This window comes from Lolium rigidum, chromosome 6 (assembly GCF_022539505.1).
Source record: "Lolium rigidum isolate FL_2022 chromosome 6, APGP_CSIRO_Lrig_0.1, whole genome shotgun sequence".
Classification (NCBI taxonomy): Eukaryota; Viridiplantae; Streptophyta; class Magnoliopsida; order Poales; family Poaceae; genus Lolium; species Lolium rigidum.
Window position 1 is genome coordinate 292,989,567 of NC_061513.1, and position 15,767 is coordinate 293,005,333.

A 15,767-nucleotide genomic window follows, 5' to 3' on the forward strand; every position below is an offset into this window, starting at 1 on the left:
TCATGTTTTTCATCTTTTCTGCCTCTATTTTCGTGGGCTATAGCTCATAGTTTTCTTGTTTTCTTCCCATTTCATGGGCTATAGCGCACATTTTCCGGTTCCCGGGACAATTTCGAGCTACAGTAACAACCGATACTTGGTTTGAGAGGCGTCGCAAAACCTCGTGTTTTTCATGTTTTCTGCCTCTATTTCCATGGGCTATAGCTCATAGTTTTCATGTCTTCTACCCATTTAATGGGCTTTAGCGCACATTTTCCGGTTCCCATGATGATTTCTAGCTACTGTAACCACCGATACTTGGTTTGAGAGGTGTCGCAAAAAATCGTATTTTCATGTTTGCTGCCTGCATTTCCATGGGTTATAGCTCATAGTTTTCACTTTTTCTACCAATTCATGGGCTATAGCGCACATTTTCCAATTTCATGGGCGATTTCCAGCTACCGTAAGCACAGATACATGGTTTGAAAGGCGTCGCAAAAACTCGTGTTTTTCATGTTTTCTGCCTCCATTTACATGGGCTATAGCGCATATTTTCCGGTTCGTAGGAAGATTTCTAGCTACCGTAACCACTGATACTTGGTTTGAGAGGCGTCTCAAAAGCTCGTGTTTTTTATCTTTTCTTCCTCTATTTCCATGGGCTAAGGCTCATAGTTTTCATGTTTTCTGCCCATTTCATGGGCTATAGCGCACATTTTCTGGTTCCCAGGACGATTTCCAGCTAGAGTAACAACCGATACTTGGTTTCAGAGGCGTTGCAAAAACTTGTATTTTTCATGTTTTCTGCCTCCATTTCCGTGGGCTATAGCTCACAGTTTTCATGTTTTCTGCCCATTTCATGGGCTATAGCACACATTTTTCGATTTTCGGGGCAATTTCCAGCTATCGTAAGCACCGATACTTGGTTTGAGAGCCATCGCAAAAACTCGTGTTTTTCATGTTTTATGCCTGTTTTTCCATGGGCTATAGCTCACAGTATGTGTTCTTCCCATTTCATGGGCTATAGCGCACATTTTCCGGATCCCAGGACGATTTCTAGCTACCGTAATCACCGATACTTGGTTTGAGAGGTGTCGCAAAAACTTGTGTTTTTCATGTTTTCTGCCTCCATTTTCATGGGCAATAACTCACAGTTTTCATGTTTTCTGCCCATTTCATGGGCTATAGCGCACATTTTCCGGTTCGTAGGACGATTTTTAGCTACCGTAACCACCGATACTTGGTTTGAGAGGCGTCGCAAAAAATCGTGTTTTTCATGCTTTCTACCTCCATTTCCGTGGGATATAGCTCACAGTTTTCATGTTTTCTGCCCATTTCATAGGCTATAGCGCTCATTTTTCGATTTTTGGGGCAAATTCCGGCTACCGTAAGCACCGATACTTGGTTTGAGAGCCGTCGCAAAAACTCGTGTTTTTCATGTTTTCTTCCCATTCGCACATTTTCCGGTTCCTAGGAAGATTTCTAGCTACCGTAACCACCGATACTTGGTTTGAGAGGCATCACAAAAACTCGTGTTTTTCATCTTTTCTGCCTCTATTTCCATGGGCTATAACTCAAAAAAATTATGTTTTCTTTTCATTTCATGGGCAATAGAGCACATTTTCTGGTTCCCATGATGATTTCCAGCTACAGTAAAGACCGATACTTGGTTTGAGAGGCTTCGCAAAACCTCGTGTTTTTTTCATGTTTCTGCCTCTATTTCCATGGGCTATATGATTGCGCGTAGTTGACACGTCCGTTGGGAACCCCAAGAGGAAGGTGTGATGCGCACAACAGAAAGTTTTCCCTCAGTAAGAAACCAAGGTTATCAAACCAGTAGGAGTCAAGAAGCACGTTGAAGGTTGATGGCGGCGGAGTGTAGTGCGGCGCAACACCAGGGATTCCGGCGCCAACGTGGAACCTGCACAACACAAACAAAGTACTTTGCCCCAACGTAACAGTGAGGTTGTCAATCTCACCGGCTTGCTGTAACAAAGGATTAGATGTATAGTGTGGAAGATGATGATTGTTTGCGAAGAACCGTAAAGAACAATTGCAGTAGATTGTATTTCAGATGTAAAGAATAGGATCGGGGTCCACAGTTCACTAGTGGTGTCTCTCCCATAAGATAAACAGATGTTGGGTGAACAAATTACAGTTGGGCAATTGACAAATAAAGAAGGCATAGCAATGCACATACATATATCATGATGATTACTATGAGATTTAATCAGGGAATTACGACAAAGTACATAGACCGTTATCCAGCATGCATCTATGCCTAAAAAGTCCACCTTCAGGTTATCATCCGAACCCCCTCCAGTATTAAGTTGTAAACAATAGACAATTGCATTAAGTATGGTGCGTAATGTAATCAACACAAATAAACTTAGACAAAGCATCGATGTTTTATCCCTAGTAGCAACAGCACATCCACAACCTTAGAACTTTCTGTCACTGTCCCAGATTTAATGGAGGCATGAACCCACTATCGAGCATAAATACTCCCTCTTGGAGTCACAAGTATCAACTTGGCCGAGCCTCTACTAGCAACGGAGAGCATGCAAGAACATAAATAACATATATGATAGATTGATAATCAACTTGACATAGTATTCAATATTCATCGGATCCCAACAAACACAACATGTAGCATTACAAATAGATGATCTTGATCATGATAGGCAGCTCACAAGATCTAACATGATAGCACAATGAGGAGAAGACAACCATCTAGCTACTGCTATGGACCCATAGTCCAGGGGTGGACTACTCACACATCGATCCGGAGGCGATCATGGCGATGAAGAGACCTCCGGGAGATGATTCCCCTCTCCGGCAGGGTGCTGGAGGCGATCTCCTGAATCCCCCGAGATGGGATTGGCGGCGGCGGCGTCTCTGGAAGGTTTTCCGTATCGTGGCTCTCGGTACTGGGGGTTTCGCGACGAAGGCTATATGTAGGCGGAAGGGTAGGTCAGGAGGCGACATGAGGGGCCCACACAACAGGGCCGCGCGGCCAGGACCTGGGCCGCGCCGCCCTGGTGTGTCGCCACCTCGTGGCCCCAGTTCGTATCTCCTCTGGTCTTCTGGAAGCTTCGTGGAAAAATAGGACCCTGGGCGTTGATTTCGTCCAATTCCGAGAATATTTCCTTACTAGGATTTCTGAAACCAAAAACAGCGAGAAAACAGACAATCGGCTCTTCGGCATCTCGTCAATAGGTTAGTGCCGGAAAATGCATAATAATGACATATAATGTGTATAAAACATGTGAGTATCATCATAAAAGTAGCATGGAACATAAGAAATTATAGATACGTTTGGGACGTATCAAGCATCCCCAAGCTTAGTTCCTACTCGCCCTCGAGTAGGTAAACGATAACAAAGATAATTTCGAAGTGACATGCTATCATAATCTTGATCATACTATTGTAAAGCATATGAGATGAATGCAGCGATTCGAAGCAATGATGAAGATAATGAGTAAACAAATGAATCATATAGCAAAGACTTTTCATGAATAATACTTTCAAGACAAGCATCAATAAGACTTGCATAAGAGTTACTCATAAAGCAATAAATTCAAAGTAAAGGTATTGAAGCAACACAAAGGAAGATATTAGTTTCAGCGGTTGCTTTCAACTTCAACATGTATATCTCATGGATAATTGTCAACACAAAGCAATATAACAAGTGCAATAGGTAAACATGTAAGAATCAATGCACACAGTTGATACAAGTGTTTGCTTCTGGGATAGAAAGAAGTAGGTAAACTGACTCAACAATAAAGTAGAAGATAGGCCCTTCGCAGAGGAAGCATGGATTACTATATTTGTGCTAGAGCTTTTCATTTTGAAAACAAGAAACAATTTTGTCAACGGTAGTAATAAAGCATATGTGTTATGTATAAGATATCTTATAAGTTGCAAGCCTCATGCATAGTATACTAATAGTGCTCGCACCTTATCCTAATTAGCTTGGATTAACACGGATTATCATTGCATAGCATATGTTTCAACCAAGTGTCACAAAGGGGTACCTCTATGCCGCCTGTACAAAGGTCTAAGGAGAAAGCTCGTATTGGATTTCTCGCTTTTGATTATTCTCAACTTAGACATCCATACCGGGACAACATAGACAACAGATTATGGACTCCTCTTTAATGCATAAGCATTCAACAACAGTTAATTTTCTCATAAGAGATTGAGGATTAGTTGTCCAAACTGAAACTTCCACCATGAATCATGGCTTTAGTTAGCGGCCCAATGTTCTTCTCTAACATTATGCATACTCAAACCATTTGATCATGAAAATCGCCCTTACTTCAGACAAGACGAACATGCATAGCAACTCACATGATATTCAACAGAGGTAAAGGTTGATGGTGTCCCCAGAAACATGATTACCGCTCAACAAGCAACTTATTAAGAAATAAGACACATAAGTGCATATTCTTCACCACAATAGTTTTTAAGGCTATTTGTCCCATGAGCTATATATTGCAAAGACAAAGAATAGAATTTTAAAGGTAGCACTCCAGTAATGTACTTTGGAATGGCGGAGAAATACCATGTGGTAGGTAGGTATGGTGGACACAAGTGGCATAGTGTTTGGCTCAATGATTTGGATGCACGAGAAGAATTCTTCTCAATACAAGGCTAGGCTAGCAAGGTTGTTTGAAGCAAACTCAAGTATAAAAGGTGCAGCAAAGCTCACATATGAACATATTGTAGCTATTATAAGACTTTACATTGTCTCCTTGTTGTTCAAACACCTTAACCGGAAAATATCTAGACTCTAGAGATCAATCATGCAAACCAAATTTTAACAAGCTCTATGTAGTTATTCATTAATGAGTACAAGGTACATGATGCAAGAGCTTAAACATGATCTATATGAGCACAACAATTGCCAAGTATCACATTATTCAAGACATTAAACCATTTACCACATGCGGCATTTTCCGTTTCCAACCATATAACAATGAATGAAATAGTCCAACTTTCGCAATGAACATTAAAGATAAAGCTAAGAACATATTTGTTCATACGAAACAGCGGTGCGTGTCTCTCTCCCACACAGAGAATGCTAGGATCTGATCTTATTCAAACAAAAACAAAAATAAAAACAAACAGACGCTCCAAGTAAAGCACATAAGATGTGACGGAATAAAAATATAGTTTCACTAGAGGTGACCTGATAAGTTGTCGATGAAGAAGGGATGCCTTGGGCATCCCCAAGCTTAGACGCTTGGGTCTTCTTAAAATATGCAGGGATGAACCACGGGGGCATCCCCAAGCTTTGACTTTTCACTCTTCTTGATCATATTGTATCATCCTCCTCTCTTGACCCTTGAAAACTTCCTCCACACCAAACTCAAAACAAACTCATTAGAGGGTCAGTGCATAATTAATATATTCAGAGGTGACATAATGATTCTTAACACTTCTAGACATTGCACAAAGCTACTGAAAGTTAATGGAACAAATAAATCCATCAAACATAGCAAAACAGGCAATGCGAAATAAAAGGCAGAATCTGTCAAAACAGAACAGTCCGTAAAGACGAAATTTTTAGAGGCACCAAACTTGCTCAGATGAAAATGCCCAAATTGAATGAAAGTTGCGTACATATCTGAGGATCACGCACGTAAATTGGCAGATTTTTCTGAGTTACCTACAGAGAGGCATATCGAAATTCGTGACAGCAAGAAATCTGTTTCGCGCAGCAATCCAAATCTAGTATTGACTTTACTATCAAAGACTTTACTTGGCACAACAATGCAATAAAATAAAGATAAGGAGAGGTTGCTACAGTAGTAACAACTTCCAAGACTCAAATATAAAACAAAGTGCAGAAGTAAAATAATGGGTTGTCTCCCATAAGCGCTTTTCTTTAACGCCTTTCAGCTAGGCGCAGAAAGTGTGAATCAAGTAACATCAAGAGACGAAGCATCAACATAGGTGTTGGGAGTTTTCTCAACTATGCATTTTATCTTATCTATGTGAGTTTCAGAGGTTCCCTTTTCATTATTTTTAGGTTTGCTATCCTCGTCAAACAACTTTTCAGGTACAAGCCAACCATAGTTATTTTCTAGAGCGTCATTCATTCCTAGGAGCTTACAAGGTATTGTTGTCTTAATCTCCCCACCATCATTAATATTATTAGTGTACCTTACTCTCTCCATGTCCATCTTTTCAAGGATACTAACAAAATTGGTATAAGAGCCAAGCATATTGTATTTAATAAAGACCTTTCTAGCCTCTCTTGCTACACCACCAAATTCTTTAAGAAGGGTTTCTAAAACAAAATCTTTCTTTTCCCCTTCTTCCATATCACCGAGTGTGAGAAACATGTGTTGGATTATAGGATTGAGATTAACAAATTTAGTTTCCAACATGTGTACTAAGGAAGCAACAGCAATTTCATAAGTAGGAGCAAGTTCTACCAAGTGTCTATCTTCAAAATCTTCAACGGTACTAACATGAGTGAAAAAATCTTCTATATTATCTCTCCCAATTATAGAACCTCGTCCTACCGGTATGTCTTTCAGAGCGAACTTAGGAGGAAACATGATGAAATAAACTAAAGGTAAATAAAGTAAATGCAAGTAACTAAATTTTTTGTGTTTTTGATATAGAGAACAAGACAGTAATTAAAGTAAAGCTAGCAACTAATTTTTTTTTTGTGTTTTGATATAAGTGCAGCAAACAAAGTAGTAAATAAAATAAAGCAAGACAAAAACAAAGTAAAGAAATTGGATGTGGGAGACTCCCCTTGCAGCGTGTCTTGATCTCCCCGGCAACGGCGCCAGAAATTTGTTGCTGGCGTGGAGTTGACGTGGGAGTTAGAAATCTTTGTGGAGTAACTTCTCTTCAGGTCCCCGGCAACGGCGCCAGAAATTTGTTGCTGGCGTGGAGTTGACGTGTCCGTTGGGAACCCCAAGAGGAAGGTGTGATGCGCACAGTAGCAAGTTTCCCTCAGTAAGAAACCAAGGTTTAATCGAACCAGTAGGAGTCAAGAAGCACGTTGAAGGTTGTTGGCGGAGGAGTGTAGTGCGGCGCAACACCAGGGATTCCGGCGCCAACGTGGAACCTGCACAACACAATCACAGAACTTTGCCCCAACGTAACAGCGAGGTTGTCAATCTCACCGGCTTGCTGTAAACAAAGGATTAGATGTGTAGTGTGGATGATGATGTTTGATTGCGAATAACAGTAAAGAACAATTACAGCAGTTTGTATTTCAGATGTAAAGAATAGGACCGGGGTCCATAGTTCACTAGCGGTGTCTCTCCCATAAGATAGCAGATGTTGGGTGAACAAATTACAGTTGGGCAATTGACAAATAAAAAAGGTATAACAATGCACATACAGATATCATGATGAGTACTATGAGATTTAATCAGGGCATTACGACAAAGTACATAGACCGCTATCCAGCATGCATCTATGCCTAAAAAGTCCACCTTCAAGTTATCATCCGAACCCCTTCCAGTATTAAGTTGTAAACAACAGACAATTGCATTAAGTATGGTGCGTAATGTAATCAACACAAATATCCTTAGACAAAGCATCGATGTTTTATCCCTAGTGGCAACAAGCACATCCACAACCTTAGAACTTTCTCGTCACTGTCCCGCATTTAATGGAGGCATGAACCCACTATCGAGCATAAATACTCCCTCTTGGAGTCACAAGTATCAACTTGGCCGGAGCCTCTACTAGCAACGGAGAGCATGCAAGAACATAAATAACATATATGATAGATTGATAATCAACTTGACATAGTATTCAATATTCATCGGATCCCAACAAACACAACATGAAGGATTACAAATAGATGATCTTGATCATGATAGGCAGCTCACAAGATCTAACATGATAGCACAACGGGGAGAAGACGACCATCTAGCTACCGCTATGGACCCATAGTCCAGGGGTGAACTACTCACACATCGATCCGGAGGCGATCATGGCGATGAAGAGACCTCCGGGAGATGATTCCCCTCTTCGGCGGGGTGCCGGAGGCGATCTCCTGAATCCCCCGAGATGGGATTGGCGGCGGCGGCGTCTCTGGAAGGTTTTCCGTATCGTGGCTCTCGGTACTGGGGGTTTCGCGACGGAGGCTTTAAGTAGGCGGAAGGGAAGGTCAAGAGGCGTCACGAGGGGCCCACACAACAGGGCTCCTTCGGTCTTCTGGAAGCTTCGTGCAAAAATAGGACCCTGGGCGTTGATTTCGTCCAATTCCGAGAATATTTCCTTACTAGGATTTCTGAAACCAAAAACAGCAGAAAACAGCAACTGGCTCTTCGGCATCTCGTCAATAGGTTAGTGCCGGAAAATTCATAATAATGACATATAATGTGTATAAAACATGTGAGTATCATCATAAAAGTAGCATGGAACATAAGAAATTATAGATACGTTTGGGACGTATCAGAGATCCCCAGTTTTGTTTGTGGATAAGAAGGACGGTGCCAGTCGCTTATGTACGGACTATCGGAAGCTTAACAATGTCACTATCAAAAACAAATACCCCTTGCCAAAGATAGAAGACTTGTTTGACCAACTGACCGGTGCCACAGTATTCTCGAAGATTGATCTTAGGACTGGATACCCCCAACTGAAGATTCGTGCATCGGATATCCCCAAAACTGCCTTTACCACCAGATATGGATTGTACGAGTACAATGTCATGTCATTTGGACTGACCAATGCCCCCGCTTACTTCATGAACCTCATGAACAAGATCTTCATGAACTTTCTAGACAAGTTTGTCGTTGTGTTCATCGATGACATCCTAATCTACTCCAATTCTGAAGAAGAACATGAGCAACACCTGGAAGCTGTCCTAGATACCCTTCGGGAGCATAAATTATATGCTAAGTTCAGCAAGTGTGAATTTTGGCTGAAGGAAGTGGGATTCCTGGGACATATCTTGTCTGTAGGAGGAATTGCAGTAGATCCCGCCAAAATCAAGACTGTTGCAGAATGGAAAGCCCCAACAACCCAGACCGAGGTCCGCGCTTTTCTTGGATTAGGCGGATATTACCGCAGATTTGTCGAAGGCTTCTCGAGCATCGCTCGACCAATGACCCAACTGCTGAAGAAGAACAAGAAGTTCGAATGGACTGACAAATGTGAAGAAAGTTTTCAACAACTCAAGAGTAGACTGACATCAGCCCCAATCCTGATCATGCCGGACATCACCAAACCATTTGACGTCTATTGTGACGCCTCCAAGATTGGTCTTGGATGCGTGTTTATGCAAGAGGGCAAGGTGATATCTTATCTGTCTAGGCAACTGAAGCAACATGAGCAGAACTATCCAACCCACGACCTCGAGCTTGCAGCTGTAGTTTTAGCACTGAAAGTATGGCATCATTACCTCATGGGTAATCGCTGCGAGATCTATTCGGATCACAAGAGCCTGAAGTATATCTTCACACAGAAGGAGTTGAATATGAGGCAGAGAAGATGGTTAGAGTTGATCAAGGACTATGATATGGAAATCCACTACCACCCCGGCAAGGCCAATGTGGTAGCGGATGCGCTGAGTAGACCGCCGTGTCGGTTGAACTCCATGATAGCGAGAAGAACAACCTAGCCTCTACCAAGAATTTGAGCGAGTTTAGAATGGAACTAGTTAGTGAAGGATTCCTAGCCAGCATAGAGCTTCAGCCCACTTTGATTGGTCAGATCAAGGAAGCACAGAAGGAAAATGCCAGCATTGACGGAATCAAGAAACAGATAGTTGCAGGAAAAGCACCAGGATTCACCGTTGATAAAGCCGGAGTTCTTTGGTACAAAGGACGCCTTTGCGTACCATCGGACTCAGACTTGAAGCAAGTCATACTGCAAGAAGCCCTTGACACCCTTTACTCCATTCACCCCGGAGGTACCCAGATGTATCAAGACCTGAAGGAGCAATTCTGGTGGCATGGAATGAAGAGAGAGATCGAAAGCTACATCGCCAAGTGTGATATCTGCCAGAGAGTCAAGGCGGAACATCAGCGACCCGCAGGACTACTGCAACCCCTACAGATTCGAGAATGGAAGTGGGATTCGGTAGGAATGGACATTATCACAGGTTTTCCCAAATCCAGCAAAGGCAATGATTCAATATGGGTAGTTGTCGATAGATTGACCAAGGTAGCTCATTTCATCGCCGTCAAGACCACATACCAAGGCCCGAAGTTAGCTGAACTGTACATCTCCAGAATTGTCGCCCTGCACGGAACCCCGAAGTCGATAGTGTCAGATAGAGGATCACAATTCACCTCAAGATTCTGGCAAAAAGTGCACGAAGGATTAGGAACCCGTCTGAATTTCAGCACCGCCTATCACCCGCAGACCGATGGACAGACGGAGATAGTCAACCAGATACTGGAGGACATGCTGAGAGCATGTGTACTGGAGTACGGATCCAAGTGGGAAGACTGCTTGCCTTACGCAGAATTCTCTTACAACAACAGCTACCAAGCCAGCTTACAAATGGCCCCCTTTGAAGCCCTGTACGGAAGGAAGTGTCGTACCCCCCTGAATTGGTCAGAAGTCAGAGAAAGCCAAGTCTTTGGACCTGATGTTCTTCGTGAAGCCAAAGAGAAAGTGCACAAGATCCGCGAGTACCTCAAGACAGCGCAATCAAGGCAGAAGAGCTACGCCGACAAGAGACGCAGAGAGATGACCTTCGAGATCGGAGATTTTGTCTATCTCAAGGTATCCCCCCTGAAAGGAATGCAGAGATTTCAGCTGAAAGGAAAGCTTGCACCCCGATATGTTGGACCCTTCAAATTTTTGAGTCGCCGAGGCGAAGTATCCTATCAACTGGAGCTACCTGAGGAAATGTCGGCTGTGCACGACGTGTTCCACACATCTCACTCCTCCGGAAGTGCCTTGAAGTCCCCAAGAAGACCGAAGTGTTCAAGAACATCGATCACCGATCGGTGGACATCAACCAAGACCTGATGTACCGCGAAGTGCCGATTCGCATCCTGGAGGAAGCTTACAGAACCACTCGCACCCGAAGCATCAAGTTTCTGAAGATACAGTGGAGCAACCATACTGAAGACGAAGCTACTTGGGAGCGAGAGGAAGACATGAAGAAAGAATACCCAGATCTCTTTAGTACCTAATTTTCTTTAAGATCTCGGGACGAGATCTTTTGTAAGGGGGAAGGGTTTGTAACATCCCAAATTTCAATAAAATAAAGAAGAAGAATTCAGAGATCCAAAATTTAGAACCAACAAAAACTTTTAAATTGCATATAGTGCCCTGCATATGACTTGCATTTTGAGTGATATGCCATGATGATTGTTTTATTGTTTATGTGATGAACTCTAAAATCCTAAAGTGATCAAGTGAAGATCACCAATCAAATAAATCAAAAAGAGAAAGAAATCAAATAAGAGTAAAACCCTAAAAGCCCTAACATATGGCTTATGCCATTTTTGCAAACTTTGACCCTAGACCCATTTGACCATCACCATTACTTGTAATATGCTATTTGATAGTTATTACAACTTTGGGAATCAAAGAAATATCTTTTAAACAAAATCCAAAATCAAAATATGCTCACATAGAATAATGGTCATTTCTGACTTTTACACTCTGGTCACCACTTTGAGCCTCTAGATTTCAAGATTTCTAAATTAAAAAAAACCCATTCTTTGCATGTCATCCAAGTACACAACAAGGTGAACAACTTCTGTAAAGACCATTACACCAAAATCATCTTGGATCAAAAGTTAGAAGCAAGCAAAGAGGAGACTTTGAAATATTTGCAAGATCACCAATTTTCAAACTTTGATCAAACCAGGCCACTTCTTGATCACCACTTGACCTAGCTATGACCCCTGGACCTCACCCTACCTAGACCATGCATGGAGACACCAAGGACACGACCAAACATGGTGTGGCCATGGCCATGCCGGCCACGTTCCCCCTCGACGCCCACCCCTCTCTCTCTGCATCTCCAGCTCGAGCCACCTTGCCAAACGACTAGCCCATGATCTCCTGAGATCGCCCGTACCCGCCGTTGAACGACAGGACGCCGACACGACCCGGACGGAGCGCGCCCAGGACGCTCCAGGTACGCCGCCAACGGCATGGCGACGTCACCAGTGCACGGACGCGCGCGACACGGGCACGTCTCGTTCGCCGTACCTCGCCGTACCCCGACCACCTCCGCGCGCCACGGTACTCGTCTCGCCACGCGGAGCTCGCCGGACATGCTGCCGTCACCCCCTAGCGTCTACCGCCGCCGGAGAGGAAGCTTCCTTCTGCCATGGCCGCGGCAGTACACGCGCTCGCCCGACCGTCGTACGCCCCCATTTGCCGCGCCATTGACGCTCACAGGACCGCCTTGACGTGGTGAACACCCCCGCGCCCTCGCCTAGCCCTCTAGCTCACCGGAGAAGCCGCGCCCATGTCGACCATCACCCTGCCCCGCAGCACACCTCCCCTCCTATAAATAGAGGCCTTCCCCGAGCAATCTCAGCACACCACCATGATCTCCTCTCACCACCGCTTCTCCTCGCACCATTAGCCACCTCAATCGTCGCCGGAGCAAGCTCAATCGAGCGATCGGAGCCGCGGAAGCCCTGGTGAAATCACCGTAGATCCAGGCCACCTTGAGCTCCGCCGCTGCTACAGGCTGCCTCGCCGTCATCTACAACCTCGTCAAGCACACTGCCAACCCTAGCTGGAGCCACGGTGAGCTCGCCGACCCCCTACCTCGCCGTCTCTGTGGCGCAATCTCGCCGGAGATGACGATGGCCCTGTGCCGTCCGATCCTGTTGTAATCCAACGCACCGCATCACGCGTACCGATTCGGTCGTTATGACTGACTGACGGGTGGAGCCCACCGTCAGACAGCCCACGCGTGCGTGGACGCATGGTGGGCTGGACTTGGGCTGTTTAATTCAAATCTGGCCTGTTAGAGTCTCCCGCCGACCCTTTTATTTGAATCTCGTTTAAAATTTCCAAACAAATTTCAATACTGGCTCCCACTTTGAAAATCCATAGAATCTGTTTGGCTTGGCCAAATTTAGCAAACTTCATATTGTTAGAAAGCTTTGGAAAAGTTCTACAACATGCCACTGGTCTCACTGTGAGATCTGTTGTAGAATTAAGGTGACAAAAAGATGAAGTCAGGGACTTTTGCACATTCAATTAAATCCTAAAAATCAACCAAAATAGATTTTTAGTTAATTCCAACTCCAATAGCTCACATTTGACTTACACTAATTGTTTCTGCAAGAAAATGGTGTGGTCACTTTGCATGATCATGCCCTAGCTTAATTATTGGGCAATATGGCTAGTTTACTTAAGTGATATTGTCCAAAACTATTATACAAACCATATGAAGTATTTTACTTCATTTAAATCTTGTCTCAAGTGAATTCATGTGATGTTTGAACCCCTGGTCAAACACTTTTATATGAAATGCTTTGAGATTTAAATCATTTGTAGAATTATTAAATAGTATGAGGTGGTCTACCTCATTTAAATCGTTTTCTCAAATGATGATAATGAATGGTTGACTTAGGTCAACATAAGTTCGTATCTTATTGTTTGAGAGATTAAATCTTAAGAAGATTTCAATGAGAGGAAATTATTCCTCAAGAACCCTATGGAAATTGTCTTTCACATATGAAATGAGAGGAAATTATTTTTCCTCAAAGCCACCCAACCAATGCACCCAAATTAAATTAATTGTGTGCTTAGCATAGTTTGTGTGAATATATATGATGTTTGGAATATCCATTGAACTAGTGAGTAATTATACTCGTATTCAAATTTAGACGCTAGCACCGGAGAATACCAGGAAGAGGAAGGATTCTACCAAGAAGAGGAAGAAGAGAACTTTGAGAACTACCAAGGCAAGCTAATACTCTTGCAAAGTGCAAAGCTCCTTTGGGGCAAGGCACCATGATTCTTATCTTTCTTAACACAAGCCTACCCCAAGTTTTTACTATACAAGATTTACTTGTTTATTTCAAAAGGTTACTTGGATAAGTTAACTTGGTCTAAGTGAATAAGATAACTAGAGTAGCAAAGTTAGTCTCAAGCTAGTCAAGCAAAATAGCACCCCTCATGATTAGTGCTAGTGCCAAAATACTAAAACTTGACTACTCTAGATGGGAACATGTGACTTTGAAATGAATTTGAAACCTTGGAATGAAGAGTCATTTCATTGAATGGTGATTGTGACTGATAATGACCAAGAGAAGATGGTGATTTTTGATGCAAAACTGATATTGGTTTGAATGCGATACCTTTCCAATTTTGAGTACCCCCACAATACCTGATTATGGGTAGGGTTTAACTGGAAGTTTATGCATCTTAGTATGGGTTCCCTCTGAACACACATCATAGGGGTTATGCCGAGGCTGCCTCCGTTGTTGAGAAATGATGTGAATTAAGGTGAATTGTACGGCCAAGCCCTGTGCAGTTCCCAGGTTGACAGTTGGTCTTCACTGGGAGGCCAAGCTCATGGGGAGAGGTGCTCATACTAGGATTTGTAAGTAAAGGTTATGGTTAATGATCCGCGTACTGTGTTACGATGATTCGGGGTTATCCCGACGGATGAAATAAAATGGTTTGGCACAAGTGTGCAACCTCTGCATAGTGTAAACCTATTCGAATAGCCGTGTCCACGGTTACGGACGGTTGGAAAGGCCATACAGTTTCCAGTGTCAGATTTTAAAAATATTGGTGAAATGAATGGTGACTTGATGACTTGTTGAATTGCAACAAATATGGTGGAAATGACACTAATGTTCCCACTTGATTTAGTTAGTATATGAATAAGTCTTTGCTCAAATACTTGTGAACTAAAATTAGCTTTATACAAATTAAACTAGAGCTTAGTACCCCTTACCAGAATTGTAGCACTTACATTAGTGTTAGTTTGCGAGTACTTAAAGTACTTACGGCTTTGTCCCTGGCTATTCAAATGGCCAGAATATGAAGATGAACAGAACTACCAAGGAGATGACCAGCAGGACGCCTATGACAACTAGGAGTCTTCCGACGTCAAGCGTTGGCCTGTGGACTAGAGAGTCCCTTTATCTTTACGCTTCCGCTATGAACTTGTGTTTGTTCGTTAATCACTAGATCAACTATTTGGGTAATATGGATCATGTGATTCAAGTTGTAAGACAATATGGTTTGTAATAAATGATGACTGTGATACTTGACTATTATGCCTCGCAACAATAATATTGCTGGGATTGCGATGAATGACATAATAGGCATCTGGACTTAAAAATCCGGGTGTTGACACTTCTCTTCGGCCAGTAACTCGAGGGCTACTGATGTGGGCATTACCCTTTGGGTACACAGCATTGGCCTACCTCCTTTGGCCCAACATGGGACTCATGAAAATCACCGCGGCCCAAGATGGGCCAATACATCTGCTACAATAAGGAAAGGGAGAAGAAGATAGGTTCTTGATGGACAAGGCAAGGAACATCGAATAATGGAAGAATAGATTACATCTCATTGTAACCTAGTCAAATCCGAGCAGGACTCTCGGGATCTAGTCTCCTATATAAAGGCCAGGAGAGGGCCTGCCGGAGGACATCGAAATCATCCTACGCAATCCGATATACATCAAACCCTAGAAACCTTGCCCTCTGGTGAGTTCACCACAACGCAGTTTATCGGCTGACCCATTGTAATCTTTTTCATCGATAAATCAAGATCATACAAGCAGGAGTAAGAGTTTTACCTCATCGAGGGCCCCGAACCTGGGTAAATCTCACCTTCTGTTCGTTTGGTATCCG